The sequence below is a fragment of the Lycorma delicatula genome, chromosome 7 (genome assembly GCF_047948215.1).
Source record: "Lycorma delicatula isolate Av1 chromosome 7, ASM4794821v1, whole genome shotgun sequence".
Taxonomy (NCBI): domain Eukaryota; kingdom Metazoa; phylum Arthropoda; class Insecta; order Hemiptera; family Fulgoridae; genus Lycorma; species Lycorma delicatula.
This window is the reverse complement of record NC_134461.1, coordinates 21,402,651-21,420,214: the sequence shown is the minus strand read 5'-3', so window position 1 is coordinate 21,420,214 and position 17,564 is coordinate 21,402,651. Positions and strand designations below refer to the sequence as shown.

Sequence of the window (17,564 nt, the reverse complement as noted above, 5' to 3'; positions counted from 1 at the left end):
AATCTCGTTGAAGTGGTACTACAAAACCGTACGTATATCACAGAAAGAATGAACTTTCCACATTGCGTTTTGTGCTTGCGACATTTTAAAGTCGCGTTTGCGTTACCAGTATACAAACCTATGGTATATTCGACAGTCGGACCGCTTTAGCTCTAGTAATACAATAATATCACAGCAGTAAGAATATATTATCGCAGTAATAACAATAACAACATCACAGAAGATAAATTGTGAAAGTTTAGATCAGATCCTTTACTATCTTACTCTTACCACTGTGGTCAGTGTGAGACCGGTCTAAGGTCTCTTCCAGGTGATCAGGTAAAAAAGCTTTAGCAAATTATTACGTGATCGCATGATTAATGAACGAAGATATTTTTTATTTGTTGGTCCTTATTATTAAGGTATTACTTCAGAAGATGATATGTTTGAATGTAAATGAAGTATAGTCTTGTACAGTCTCAGGTCGACCATTCCTGTGATATGTGTTTAATTGAAACCCAAACCATCAAAGAACATCCCGGTATCCACGATCTAGTATTCAAATCCGTATCTCAACATTAGAACTCTGGATTTCGAAATCAGCTGATTGCGATGACGAGTTAACTACTACACCAGCCCGATGGGATAAACCCACCCTCAAATTCACACCGGGTTGGTCTAGTGGTGAACTCGTCATCAAAAATCAGCTGATTCCGAAATCGAGAGTTCTTAGGTTGAAATACGGATTTGTAATAATTTTAAATGGATTTGAATACTAGATCGTGGATACCGGGGTGTTCTTTGATGGTTTGGGTTTTAAATTAAACACACATCTGAGGAATAGTCGACCTGAGACTGTACAAGACTACACTTCATTTACATACATATCATCCTCTGAAGTATTGCCTTGCGGTGGTTCCAGAGACTAAAAAGAAAAAAATTCAGAAAAAAAATAATTTTTTTTTATAAAGATGTAGCTTTTCAAACTTTTTTTTAGATAAATCAATATTTTTACGAGTAAATAAAAAATAACTTTTGTTATAAAGATAAAAATAAAATTTTAAAAATATAATAAAAATAAGAAGTTATAATTTTTTTAAATATTACTATCTTGTAACCAATGATTTTAAAGTCGATTTTATTGTTTTTAATTTTGTATAATCTTTGTTTTTCCTGTTTAGCCTCTGGTAAAATTACCTTTCAGATAATACTTCAGAGGATGATATGTATGAGTGTAGTCTTGTACAGTCTCAGTTCAACCATTCCTGAAATGTGTGGTTAATTGAAACCCAACTGCCAAAGAACACCGGTATTCACAATCTAGTATTCAAATCCGTGTAAAAATAACTGACTTTACTAGGACTTGAACGCTGGAACTCTCGACTTCCAAATAAGCTGATTTGAGATGACGCGTTCACCACTAGACAAACCCGGTCGGTTAATTTTGTATAATCTGGGTTGTTTTATTCTATACGCCATAAGAAACTAACCGACAATTTCTCGCTAGATGGGTTATATATCCAAAACCGCTAATAATAATGGAAGCGGAGCAAAGCGATGGTATTGTATCTCCCGGTAATTGTGATAATTTGCTTGGTTGTTAGTCTATATTGTACCTTACCGTAAAATTTCGTTATAAAAAAATTCCGGGTTTTATTAATAAGTTAGTATTAACTTACTAACTTAGATTTAAACTAAATATCTGAATTAATTGTTACAAATAAATGAAAAAAAATTTGACATTGCGACCTTTATTTTATTTAAATTGATTTTTAGTTCTAAAAATATCACATTTTTACTTAGTTCATTGTAAACATGCATACGAACGATTTATATTTTTATATAAACTGAATTCTTCTGGATGTTTCCAGTCTGTTGTGTTTTAAATGTGAGTTTGTGTGTGTTTTGTAATGCAGATATAAAGGTTTATATAATGGGAAGCAATTCAGCTTATTTTGTTGGTAAAGCAAGGCCAATTGCTTTAAATCACGAACATATGGAATTTTAACTGTGAATGCTTTTTAAATTAAAATTAATTGCATTCCATGATTATTCGTTCATTTAATACATACGATAAGTTATCGATAGTAATTAAAAAATATTTTTAGTTAGGTTTTCGGGGTTTTATTTTATTTGTTTACAACGGTTGTATCATAGGGGATACAGGAGGAATAAAAATAGTTGTAATTAATGATTGTGAAATAGTTTTAAAGGTAAGCTATTTTATGTATTGTTTAACAATTCTTCGTCTATCGTATCTTTCGGTTAAGGTGTAGTGGAAACTCCACCATGTCTTTACTTTTCGTAATATATTCATAATTATAGGCCGTCTCAAACCGATTAGAGGCAGTCTACCTGAGGTGTAAGGGTCGAGGTCGACCTTCGCCTCGCTTGTCCAGTCTACATTACCGCCGCCCCCTCGAATCTAATTAAAATATGAATAAAAGCAAGTGTTACCGACATAATACAATAAATGTTAAAAACTTAGCGGTACTTAACTTAGCGGCCGTGTCAGTCGGCCAAATCGATTAATTTTCATAATAGTTTTTAAAAATTGGCCGATTGACGTGGAATAAACATTATTTTGTTAATGTAATTTAATGAGATTACGATGATATGCGGTTAAAGTTAAATATTATCAGGTTGAAATTGAAATTAGAATTTGAAGCGGATCGCCCATGTCCAGTCAGATCACCTGTTTGAAACGGTCTGTAGCTAAACTGTCCTCTATTTAACAATTTCCATCTATTTTAAGAAGCCTCCTCTTTACTAAGTAAGAAAATCCTTAAAGATATAGTAATCGATTGCGTAGTAGCTTCTACAGTAAAATAAATCTGATGTGGACACTACATCACTTCCTTGTACGCCTATTAAATTAGATATATTTTTTTAAAATGAAAAATACATAAAATTTTATTTCATTAATATTTTCTGATTCTATTTAATCTTTTTTTAACTGTTATTATTGAGTTATTACTTATTTTTATCAGAGGTTAATAAATATTAATAAATCAATTTATTTAATTTAAAAAAAAGTTAAAAAAAGGAGATGAAGTCGGATTCAAACCGATGTGCCTTACCCTTGTAAGATCCAAATATTTCATTAATTAAAATTTTATTTGGCTATAACTCTAAAATCAATGAAAATAAGTACCACTTATGATATATTGTTGAAAAGCTCTCCATGAGGGCTTATTACTGCAGTTAAGAGAAACTCCAAAATCAAAATTGTTTGATTGGACTTTTTTGGTCCAGTCGATTGCAATCAAAAGGGTAGGTGCACAACTACATGTTACAACAACATCCTGTGGCTAATCGTTTCTGAGTTATGCCGAGCGTGCGTGCGTACGTACAAACGTCACGCCGGAACTAGTCAAAATGGATTCAAGGATGGTCAAACTGAATATTTCCGTTAAAATCTGAAAACCGAAATTTTTCGCGATCATAATACTTCCTTTTTACTTCGTACAAGGAAGTAATAAAAAACACTTTTTTTAATACCGATGCCAAAATGTCTGTACGTTTGAGTCGGTTTAGGCGCATACATGAAAGAAGGCTCGCTAGCTACGCAGTTGACCGTCATGTTCGTACGGGGAGCTTCTGTCATGATTTAATCGTGTTATAATAATTAATCCAACACCGTTTCACAATTTTGGGATTTAAGCATTTGTTAGGGATTGACAAATCATTTCGAAAAACAATTTTAAACTCACTCAAATGTTTACAGGGGAACAAAGAACGCAGTTTTTTGTCGATAAACGTACAACCCGTTTGGCGGTCGGCCGGCCGTCTGGGGTTAAAAAGTTAAATTTTTAAACGATTTTTTCAAAGATACATATTCTTTTTAAAATTTATATTACAATTAAATTAACCGTAGTAATTAAAATTCTTCTCGCTTCAAATTTTCCTTTTTTTTTTAATTTCATAACGTTTAAGTTTGATGTCGGTATTACCATATTGATATAGGTAACTGAACTTTCTTATTTTCCGGTACAGAAGGTTATTATTTCTGACTTTCCCGGCTAATCCAACTGTATTACGGTGTTGTATTTTCACTAATACTGAAGATTAAAACCGGTCGAGCACGGTGCTCGTAATTATATTATCCCTTATACGTACCGTCGCCTGTGATATTATGTTGCTCTAACTCATCCGTTTACTTTATAATAGAATAGACCCGTGAAAGAGGATAAATTTTTTTTCAAGATTTTGTTATCAGGATTACGGGATTTCGTTATTGGGTCGATCCGATATCAGTTTGAACTAAAGCTGTTCCAACTTACCTTACAGGCGTATTCTCTATTTTACATTATTCAATAGGTCACAGTAATTACGTTTTTGGTTCAATTTTTTTAAAAATTACTTATAATGAATAATGCATTTTAACAGTATTTATTTTTTTGTTATATCACATAATATACATTTTCTTAATTTTTGTATTATCTATGACGTAAAATAATAAAAGTAATAATAATAAAAAAATGTCCTTATACTGTCCGAACCAATGATCCATGAAAGTTTGACATCCATGGTAGGTGCAGTATAAAACAACGGAACAGGCGAAGTCTACAGTATTACTATTATTCATATTACAAAAATCAGTCAATTTTATTAACGGTATATAAAATAATTCGTTTCAGTCGGTCGGTAACTTATTTAATTTTGATAAGTAGCAGCTCTAGTAAAACATTACTAAAAATATCACCTTTGTAATGAAGAGCTTTGAATAAACCGATACCAATTACAAAATTTTGGTGGCAGGTCTTTTGGAACGATGAATGTGTTTAGTCAGCATTTACATTTTTTGTTTACTTATTTTTCAATTTCATTCCGATTAATTTGTATATATCTAAAATATACGTCTTACTCTAAAGGGGTATAACGATTACAGATGGTTTGTAAATATTTTTATTAAGAAACGTAATTACATAAATTTTTTCTGTAACAAAAAAAAATTAATTAAATAGTCGTAAAATAGTAGTGTGTTTATTCTTTTCTATGTTTTAGTTGGAAATTATTTTAATTTGAATTATTGAATAAAAATTGAAACATATTTTTTATTACCTATATATAAACTGATCTTTATCTAATTGATACCTATTATTAAACGTTATTTATTTATTTTTGTATGAATTTACTAACACAGGATTTATATGTAAACTTTTTTTCAATTAAGAATAATAGCTACATAAAATATTTAGTGGTAGTTAATGATTTATATCGTTAGTCTTATATGGCAAACGTATGGATTATTGCTTAGCGCCATTGCACTTGCTACACCCGTATTAAATGTTAAAATTATCGAAGTTTCTCTTACCGTTGTTTCCTTATATGGAATATCCATGATCAGTTCGAAAGCGATGCATATTCAAGTAGTCATTTAAATACGTATTTATTTAGCGGAGGAAATTATTGCTGCATATGAATTAATTTTAATCTAATGATGTTAATTGGTAATAAGTAATATTCTATTATTATTATTAATAATATGTGCCTGCACAGTTTGTGTACTAGTTTTATTTTATAGGCCATATCCTTATCGAGTAGTATTCGTAGATATTTAATGGAATTAATTATAGTCACGAGGTTGTTTGTCTGTTTCTATTAATGTTTATTTTATTACTAGTTTGTCGCAACAAGAATCTTGATCTTGATAGTGAAGATTACTTAATAGCTGTTTATATAGTTGCAGGGGAAGGTAGTAATATATTTGTATACGTATATTTACACGGAGACAGTGAAAAGTCTAGAAACCCCTTAAAAACCGTTCCGTATAGAATACTGTAATTTTCAGGATGAGTTATCGGTCAGATGTTTTACCTTTTGACGAGAAATAACATTTCAACCCTTCGAGGGGTGGCCCAGGGATTGTGTAACTCAGATATTTTATGTAGTAACATCCTTTGTGTGATAATCACTTTAAAGATCTCTTTAAGAAAAATGGTATAAATAAAAAGTTTGTACGATGTCTGTACCCAAAATGGCGGCGGGTTACAGTTGTTTTTTGAAAAAAATTAAATTGATAATTTAAGAAACTGTTATCACAAATAATAAAAATTTATATAAATTTGATTAAATGGATGTTACAGAATAAATTTATTAAAATATATATATATATTAATCATATAATATTTGTTTATTTACTTAATTTCATTTTAATAAATGTTCGACCTTCTGTTGATTTACAGTATCACTCGGTTGTAAAAAATGATAACTGAATATTCAATGATTCCATAATGATATTTTGTGCTGATTCGCGAATTTTATTTTGTAATTCAGCGATATTATTGAGTTTATTATGATAAACAATACTTTTTAAGAGGCCCCGTAGAAAGTAATCCGATGGTGACAAGTCGGCTGATCTCGCTGGCTATTCTATTTGACTCTTCCCCACCAATTCATCCTCCAGGAAGAAATGGTCACGTACCTGAAGACCGAAATGAGGTAGAAACCAAATGTTTTGGAAATTTGGGCAACAACGTTTTTCAATGTTTGGAATGATATGGTAGAGAAGCAAAGGCTCAATTTTTTTTTTGATCGTACTTCTACTTCGACTGGATACTGTATATGTGCCTCACGATTCATTATTATTATTACTTCAATTATTTACATATCATTTAAATAAAAAATGTGGCATCATCGATAACAATTATGTTATTTAATATATTTGGATCTGCACAAGTATTGTCGATATTTTTGCAGAACTAGTCTTCGATCGTACTCATCTAAGTTCACAGGACGAAAAATAGGTAAAATAGATGTAAATAACAAAAGCGGCTTACAAGTGCGGTAAAGGTAAACAAAATTAATGAGCTAACCGATCACAATAAATTCTCATTGCTCTAACAAACGGTTGCCAGTTTTATATTTTTATAATTTGGGTTGTATATATAAACTTAGATCTCGTAACCGCATTTGGATTTTTGTGTTAATATTACTTTGCAAATAAAATAAAGATTATTTACGTGCGATTACCAAAATACAATTACACAACAATGAAGTAAGAAGCTTCATTTTTGCAACAACGGTTAAGAGATAATCAATGATCAGCTTATCAGCACGATTAGGTGACTGATAAGGTGACAGATTGATTTACTGATTAAATTGGAATAAAAACAATTTTAACTTTAAAAATAAGTTTTAATTAAATTAGTTTAATTTTATTATTTAAACTCGCTAAATTTTTGTGATTTTCCAAAATCCAAAATTTATTCCGTCGCCATTTTGTGTTCAGACATCGTACCAACGTATTTATACTAGTCTTCTTATCTTAAATAGAACTTTAAAATGACATATCACACAAAGGGTGTTACCATTTAAAATATTTATGTTTACTATCTCTGGGCCACCCCCAAATAAGAGGTTTGAGTTCTATTTCTCCTCAAAAGGTAAATTAGTCAAACGATAGCTTATCGTGAAAGTTACAGTATTCTAACAGGAACTGTTTTAAAGTTGAGCTGTTTCGATACTTTTGACTCACGCTGCATGTGAAATATGCGGATCGTAAAATGCTAATTAAATGTTTAATTTTTGTTTTTAAAAACAAATGTAGGCCTCTTATGACGAATGCGACATACTAAACAAAAATAAAGATAAGATCAAGGAAAGACTAAATAATTTAAGGTGGTGGTTATATCTAAGGGAATACGGGAATTTCTTGATTATCGGACGCGCTCGTAAATCTCATCACAGCCCCGTCATCAATCACCGTAAGGAAATGTAAAGATTTTCTATCGTCTCCTTCCTACACCGGTCCTTTAAATAATTTATATTCTCTATCTTGAAAATGTTCCTGCTAATTCGCTGTGATTCAGTATAACACGCGAAAAAGACGTTATAAAATCCCGCGAACACGTACGATTGTTCAAAAATAGTTCGTTTACCGATCAGTGAACTATTAAATTCATCATACACGTTTTAAATCAACAGATAGGACTTTCATCAACCGTCCGTTATTTAACTTCTACCCAATGTAGAACCTAATTTCCTTGTGATATTTTTTTTCTATAAAAAATTTGATGTATTTCCAATACTACATACAATCCAATTAAATGATCTTGACTGCCTGAATCAGTAGGATTCAACATGCACGAGAATTACCATGAATATCAATGGCATGACATATTGCAATAGACAAAATTACGTTCTTGTTCTACTGCAGATTAAACGCGGAATAATTGTTTTCATATCTTTTCTCCTTTCATTTATAATCAATACTACTACTATACACGTGAACAAGAAAACTTTAGTTTTCTAAAGCAAAGTAAATATTAGCGGTATTTACCATTTCAGCTAGTTAATAAAATTTAATTTTCAATTATTTGATTAAAATAGAATTGAATCTTTACGTATTGTTATAAAACAATGGAAACAAAACAAAACTAATGTGTTTTATAAAAAACATTATTAATATAATAAATACACTGCAGACAATAGTCAAATATTTATTGATCGTCAAATAATTATAAACTAATAACAGATGGCGGGTAAAAACTCAACGGTTTGGTTTAATAGCTCTAACAAATGGTGTTGCCCGTTTTATATTCTTATAATTTGGATTGTGTATATATAAACTTAGATCTCGTAACTGCATCAGGATTTTTGTGTCGATATTACCTTGCAAAAAAAAAAATTGATGTAAGATTTTTAATTAAACTCCGATCTCCGTGGTGGAGTGTAACGTATGATTTTTCATCCGGATGTCCCGTGTTCGCATCCCGGTCAGTATGATATTTTTCATACGCTACAAAATTCCATTCCCGTATCCCACGCGGAAACTTCATGCTTATGTGACGACATCTCAAGAAAAAAAAAATTTTTATTAAATCTACTTTCGTAATTATATAATTTGTCACACGATCTGAATGATTTCGATTTTTCTTTCTTATTTAGCCGTTTTATTACGGCGTTCTCTCCGACCTTTCTTCTGTTGTTTTCTTTCTTCACAGTATCTTTTCACTCTTTCCGCATATCGTTTTTTTCCTTCTTCCGACCGTTTCATTTTTGAATTTTGTTTCCTGGTCTTTTTTATTCTTTAAATTCTATTACATCTTAATTTTCGTTGTAAAAGCGTCTCTATTTTCAATACTTTTTCTATTATATTTTTAAATTCACGTTATTTTAACTTTTGTTTTCACTCATTCTGACAAAGTGAACGAAGAACATCAATCTCAAGTCTTTCATCGTGTCCGTTTTTTCCTTTTTTCTATGTTAAATTTACGAGATTTAATAATATTTTTGTAATATATTCTCCTTTACTTTTTTGTACTTTCCATATTTGTGTTCGTGCTTGAACACTCGTAACAAAAAACTCTTGTTATATTAATACATTGTAATGTTTTATTTTCAGATTTTTTTAAATGATTAATTCACCGTATAAGCTCGAAACTTGTATATGAGAATATAAAACGGGAATTTTGTAACGTATAAAAATATCATGTCTGACCGGTATTCGAATCCGGGACTTTATAAGCTTTTTTATTGGATGTATTTTGGATTATTCCGATTTTTCTGTTTTTGAAACTTTGTCTCAATCCTGATATTTTTTTTTTCTGTATAGGTTCATCTAGAAATCTTACTCCACTATTTTGTATGTATTTTTGGGTGTCTTTAATGTTCATTATTTTTGTCTTTTTGACTGATATATTTAGTCGTGTTTTCCTAGTTGTTATATCTTAGATGATTTGTATCGATTCTAGATCTTTTGAGAGGATTGCAAGGTCATTCTGCGAAAGCTACATTCTATTTTTCCTTCATAAGATTGTCGGCCTGGCATTCTGATTTTCTAGTTAACGTAATATAATTAATTATTTTAATTTTAATTGGACATTAGCAATATCGAGATTAAGAAAAGTTTATTATTATTATCAATTTTTTACAGATCTTTTACAGTTTTCTTGTTTGACCGCCAAAAACCTATTGTTTTATGCGTGTTCACGCGGACTTGTTTATCTTAAGAGGAGACTCCTGGATGTAAGCTGGATATATATATAAACAATATTTTCTAGTACTATAGGCTGAAATAAAAATAGTTTCTCTGTCACCTGTCTGTTAAAAACACCAATTGTGGCGACAAACGTTGTACTTTAACGTTTGGCTGGACTCCAGGCGGGACAAACTGTAAATGTAGCTAGCTAGCTACACGTGCCGTGTTAAATTTAACATAAACAAATTATATTCTGTATTTTTTTTTTTTTTTTACATTTTATTCCAGTTAAGTTTGCTTTTATCTATTTCATCACGGTTTTCAAGACCTATTTTGGTTTACTGTTAGAGGATGTTGTCTAGTTTGGATTCGTTTTTGAACTTATTCGGTATGTTTATGCATATTAATATTTATCCCAAATTTTTATGAAAATAGTAAGTAGTTCGTGTGTGTCTTCAGAGAAACAGGTTTTTGTAGTGGTAGTAATAATATAGTTGCAGTAGTATCACACTAGTCGCGTGTATTATCTTTGATAATGAAACCTTACAAAACACGCTTCTTCAAAATATCGTTTTTCTTTATTTAAATAATGTCTTTTTAAATTCTCTATATTTTCTTTTCAATTTATTCAATATATTTAATTAATTAAATTTTTATTTAAAACGCTTTAAAGAAAGGTAACTTTTACCTTCCTTGTACGAAGTAAAAGAAGTATTGTGATCGTGAATAATTTCGGTTTCCAGATTTTAATGGAAATATCCATTTTAACCATCCTTGAATCCATTTTGACTAGTTTCGGCGTGACTTCTGTACGTACGTACGTATTTATCTCGCATAACTCAAAAACGATTAGCCGTAAGATCTTGAAATTTTAGGATTGTTGTCCTAATTATGAAAGAAAACTTCCATTATTTTGAAAGTGATTCGCTTCGTATTTAAATATTACTAACTGTTTGTCCATGATAGCCCCGTGAATTTTAATTACCGTTTAGATTCTCTTATCTTAAAAAAGCTGACAACACAAATGTAGTATTACTTTTCCGTCACGCGGCTAACATCCAAACATCGTAACATCTGATTTTTTGAAGGAAGACTTGACCTCCGCCTATAAAATTAAAAAAAAATATTTTTTAAACCTGTATTTTGATTTATAATTGATAAATAGTGTAGCTATGATGTTATTAATAGATTTTTACAAAATGGAAGAACCTAAGTCGTATATTATAAATAGTAGAAGTTCCTATCCATTGTACCAATTGTAGTTCGATGTTCCTTTCGTTGTTTCTGATGCACGGCTTACGCACACATACACGCACTACTTAATTTAAAGTATTTATAATTTTATTTAAATATAATATTTCTTCGTTTATTTAATTCAATGATTCTAACTAAAGTGCGCGCGCATACCGTATTACCGTGAATTCGCGCGGTTGTGGCGGTACTAACGGCGACGGTCCGAACTAACTAAACTAATATAATTTCAGAACTTACATAGAACACATTTCGTTGTACGGGGTCGATAGACTGGTGTAGCCTGGTGGCTTAACGCACCAGGTACCGAGTCGACCGGACGGTCGAGTTCGAGACTCGGCCAGACCTAATTACTTTTTTACACTTTAAAATATTATTAATTTACTTAATTCTACCGCTCACCTGTCACGTTACAGAGTAGCAGACGACTACAGCAAAATGTTTCTTGGGTGGGGGTGCGATTTTGCAAAGATTTTTGGAAGATATTGTTATTAATTGTTAACAAATGCTCTAAGAAATATATGACCTTAATTAGACGAAATCTCGAGATACTGAGGGTGACCTTGTTCTTAAGTTGAAAATTTAATGCCATCAATGCCCCATATATAGAATTAATCTGGCTAAGTTTAGTCAAAACCGGTCCAGTAGTTCTGGAGATATAAGGTGATTTAGAGGCCAACCCCAAACACACGCGTACATACGAACATTAACATCCGGTTTTTTGGGTTCCTTGTGTGTCAAAACGTCAAGATCCGGTGAAAACTTCATATACTCAAATTATACCGATTACAATATTTTTCCTTGTATAGCTATAGCTCTATTATAGCTAGACGGGAAAGTAAAAACGATAAACCAATTTTTTTAATTTTTAAAATAACCATTAGTCTCAGAAATGGTTATTCCTTGAAAAATTATTAATGATTATTAATAGAAAATTTATTGACGAATAAAATAAATCCGCATTCGATTTTTTAATGAAGCGAGTTATTAAACTTCAAACTCATCGGTATTGTTGTAAAGCGGCTTATATATTGTTACCTCAAATATAAGTGAAGGTAATTTTAATGAAAAATAAAGGTTGCCGTCGGGAATGATTTTTGTTTCCATCATGTAAAAATTATGTTTTAGTACAATTTGATTATGTACACATATTTGATCTCAGTCGATGATATCAATGCGTTTTATATTACTTGAACTTCCGGGATTTTAGTTAAATCTAAGAATTATTACGAATTATTCTTTAGTTACTATTATTTTTTGAGTAATAATTTTCGTTGAATTAAACTGTGATTCATAAAACGTTTAAATTAGAGAACGAATTATCTAATTGTCATCTATTATTTTTTTATCTGTAACCATCAACATTGTTTAAATGTATAATTTAGTTTAAAGTTTAAATGCTAAGTCGTTGCAGTTGATTGAGTCATTTAAAGATTAAATAAACAAAAAAATGTTTTAAATTTCTACGTATTCTTTTGTCATCTAATATTATTTTTTGTAAGCGGGCAACATTTTTTGATTAGTTTTCCGTGAATTATGTTATGAGGATGAAATAATTAGTATGATTTTATCATTATAACGGCTTTATTTTAATTCGAGGCGATTTCATCATAATTTATAATTCTTTATTAGTCTTTTCCGATTGTTCAATCCTTACCATATGTCTCTTAAATCTACTAATATTACTTTTGCGTGTTTCTTTAGTGTAAATTTACTAGTGGTAAAGTGATTTGCATCGAATTGTAACCGATTTAGTTAAGGGAGGTACTTCAGACGGTGTATTTGTAAAATGACTTCCGATTAGTAAATTTAAACGACATGCCAAAGAAACGTTACGGTAATCGTAATTTGTTTATATCTTTTTCTTGAATCGAATTTGATTCGATCATTATTGAACGAATAATTCAAAATTCGGTTTTTTAAATTTTAAGTTTCTTAAACTGAAAGAAGTAATTAAATTTATGGACTGAAGATTGAGTAGGAATTGTTCAGCTGAATTGTTCATACTACTAATTTTATGTAGCTTCCTAAAAATTCTATTATGATATCTTTAATTTCCGTCAGCCTTCAAACAAAGCGTTATAGTCATGATACCAAAGAAAGCAGTAGCAGATAAATGTGAAGAATACAGAACAATTAGTTTAACTAGTCATGCATCAAAAATCTTAACTAAAATTCTATACAGAAGAATTGAGAGGAGAGTGGAAGAAGTGTTAGGAGAAGACCAATTTGGTTTCAGGAAAAGTATAGGGACAAGGGAAGCAATTTTAGGCCTCAGATTAATAGTAGAAGGAAGATTAAAGAAAAACAAACCAACATTCTTGGCATTTATAAACATAGAAAAGGCATTCGATAACGAAGACTGGAATAAAATGTTCAGCATTAAAAAAAAAAATAAAGTTCAAATACAGAGATAGAAAAACAATTGCTAACATTTACAGGAACCAAACAGCAACAGTAATGATTGAAGAACATAAGAAAGGGAGTCTGACAAGGGGATGTTCCCTATCCCTGTTACTTTTTAATCTTTACATAGAACTAGTAGTTAATGATGTTAAAGAACAATTTAGATTCGGAATAACAGTACAAGGTGAAAAGATAAAGATGCTACGATTTACTGATGATATAGTAATTCCAATGAATGGCATGGATGAAGTCCTACGTAAGAACTACCGCATGAAAATAAACAAGAACAAAACGAAAGTAATGAAATGTATTAGAAATAACAAAGATGGACCACTGAATGTGAAAATAGGAGGAGAAAATATTATGGAGGTAGAGGAATTTGTTATTTGGGAAGTAAAATTACTAAAGATGGACGAAGCAGGAGCGATATAAAATGCCGAGTAGCACAGGCGAAACGAGCCTTCAGTCAGAAATATGATTTTACATCAAAAATTAACTTAAATGTCAGGAAAAGAAGCATTTGGAAAAATATAGCTAGAAGAAGGGACAGACTTATAGGCCACATATTAAGGCATCCTGGAATAGTCGCTTTAATATTGAACGGACAGGTAAAAGGAAAAAATTGTGTAGCAGGCAACGTTTGGAATATGTAAAACAAATTGTTAGGGATGTAGGATATAGGGGTATACAGAAATGAAATAGTACATTTCATTTCAGACTAGCACTAGGTAGGGAATCTTGGAGAGCTGCATCAAACCAGTCAAATGACTGAAAAAATACCTTTAATTTTTAATTAATTGGTTCATTTAGGGTAAATTTTGTTACCTTTTAGGTATCTTCAATGAAGGTTATTACCACGAAATTGTTTTTTTTATTTTTTTTTATTGTAGATTTCGTAATATTTAATTAAGCATTTAAATGGGATCAGGGTAAATTATTTGTAATAATCTTGGTAGTTACAAATCCATTAAAAATTATAGTAGATAAAATGAGAGAATAAATATTATAAAAGAAACATCATAAATAAAGAAGAGGCGTATTTAACTTTCAAAGGTCAAAGACGGGTCGTACATATAAGGTACAATAGGAAGTTGTTATTATTAATAATAATAATGTGTACTCGTACTTAAAAAATTTAAATTGATGTCAGCTCTATAATACACACACACACACACACACACACACACACACACACACACACACACACACACACACACACACATATATATATATATATATATATATATATATATATATATATATATATATATATATATATAGTATTTTCAATTTTAATGTTAAAATAATACGTGAACACTTAATATACATTCATAACGTTGTGGACTCGTATTCTATATATATTATACTTATTCTATAAAGTTATATAAAACTTTACTGGGTATTATTTTATGTGGGTTAACTGACCTCTTCATTAACAATAATGACACCCACACGCGTTAAGTGAATGAATATTATTGCATATACATAATAATAATAATAATTTTAATGGCATTGATTAACCAAGGGCTTAATCAGTGTCATTTATTTTAATTTATTAAAAACTGTCTTATCTTAAGTTTCATTTAAGGTTATAACCTATTTTTAATTCCGCTTATTTTAGTTTTTTACTTCGATGTTTAAATTTTAGTTTAGATGTTGTGTACTCGCTTTCTTCTCACTACATTCCTCCAACTCTCTCACACGCTCGTAGTACTAATGTTGAACGGAGACTTAATTTTCTTTTACATACTTTAGGAAAGCCTGCTCTCAGGCTAATCCAATTTGTTGGAAATATTTTCTTTTAATCGACCTAAATTCCTTAAAAATACTTTTAATTTTATTCTCTAATGTTTTTGTATTTATGTACAAGCGGAATAATCTTCATTTGGAATCAATTTCCAATTGATCATTTCATTCATTTGAATTTGGAATCCGTTTGAACGATTTGTGCTTCGATCGGATCCACGTGCCGCACTATTCCACTGACGGGTGAATTTTTTCCTTAAGAAACCTCAGTTTGTTCTCGGGTGCTGTTAACGTAGCTACAAGGAAAACAATTGGTTTTTACTATTTCTATTTGAGGCGGTCGATGGAAAATCATAAAATATTCGGCTGTTAGCTGCTCGGATAAAAAACATAAATCTATCACGGGATTATGAGCGGAACGGTTCGATTGATCGAAGAAGATTTTAGTGCATGTTTTTCGGTCGGCACGTATATCGATCCTTTTTCCTTACACTTGATTTCTTTATTTTTAATAAATCGTTTGGTATTCAACTGAATTCTCATCGGATATGAAAACTTTAAATGTACCGCGTGATTTATCAGTTCTGTATACGTACTTATCGGGAGGCTGTTTCTTTCTGATAGCTACCGGTTGAATTATATAAAAAAAAATTGATGTGGACACCACATGACTTCCTTATTCGTCTATTAAATTACATATACACATTTTTGCTTCCTTGTACGATATAAAGGAAATATTTTGATCGCGAAAAATTTCGGTTTTCAGATATCAACGTAAATATCCATTTTGATACGTCCCTGAATCCATTTTGACTAGTTTCGGCGTGATGTCTGTACGTACGTGTGTATCTCGCATAGCTCAAAAACGATTAGCCGTAGGATGTTAAAATTTTGGATTTAGGACTGTTGTAACATCAAGTTTGCATTGCACCTCCTATTTGATTGTAATCGACTGAACCAAAAGTGGATTTTGGACTCTTTCTTAACAGTAATAAGCCCTCATTGACAGCTTTTCAACGATATATAACTGGTAGTTACTTTCATTAGTTCCAAAGTTATAGACAAATAAAATTTTAATTAATGAAATATTTGGATCTTAGGGAAAGGCACATCGGTTCGAATCAGGCTTCAACTCCTTTTTTTTCTTTTTAACTTTTTTTTACTTAAATATATTGATTTATTAATTATTAACCTCTGATTGTAAAAAAAAATTTACGATATAATATTAATTCAATTATATTATTAATAATAATTAATTAATTATTAATAAAATAAAATTTGATGTACTTTCATTTAATCCATACGTTTCAAAATAAAATTATTTCATTAATAACTTTTTTTTATTGTAATTGTTATTTTTTGTAAAAAAATTTACAATCTGAGGTTAAAATTGTTAATAAATCAATATATATAAATTAAAAAAAGGAGATTAAGTCGGATTTGAACCGATAGCCCTTCCTCTTGTACGATCCATATATATCATTAATTAAAATTTTATTTGGCTATAACTCCGGAACCGATGAAAATAAGTACCACTTATGATAGATTATTGAAAAGGTCTCAATAAGGGCTTATTACTGCAGTTAAGAAAAAGTCCAAAATCCAAATGTTTTGGATTTTTGGCTTTTTTGGACACTTTTTGTTCAGTCGATTGCAATTAAAAGTAGAGGTGCACAACTATATGTTGTGAATTAAGACTATAAGTCTTAATTCACAAAATTTCAACATCCTACGGCTAATCGTTTTTTAGTTATGTTAGATACATACGCTGTACGTACAGCAGTCACGTCGAAACTGGTCAAAATGGATATTCCCGTTGAAATCTGAAAACCGAAATTTTTCGTGATCACAATACTTCCTTTATTTCGTACGTAAAAACCATACATCCTCGATCGCGTATATCGGATAAAGACTGACCTCATAATATCCTTTATGTATCCTCTTAATACATTCTTTTATATATTTCATACGCGCTACAAATTTCATTTTGATTCTAATACAAAAAAGATTGAAAAGTTCTTCGTTTTCAAAACGTCTTTAACTGAGACTAGTATTTAGCATATTAAAATAATGTTAAGCAAAAATAACGTCAAAATATTTAATAATTATTAACTATTGAAAATAGCGGTTGGTACTTTTCATTTTTGCTCATTATATAGTATTATTTATTAATGGCCACTTCGAAGCTTGTAAATAAAAAAAAAAAAATGAATTTTTTTATATAAATAAGATTTGTATTGATATAATCATGATACAA

General features: G+C 30.4%; 1 protein-coding gene across 3 annotated transcripts in view; it reads left to right on the top strand.

Moving 5' to 3' along the window:
• The window catches only part of LOC142327296 (uncharacterized), a 491,921-nt gene that overhangs the window by 438,923 nt on the left and 35,434 nt on the right, over positions 1–17,564 (top strand). The window lies entirely within an intron of this gene.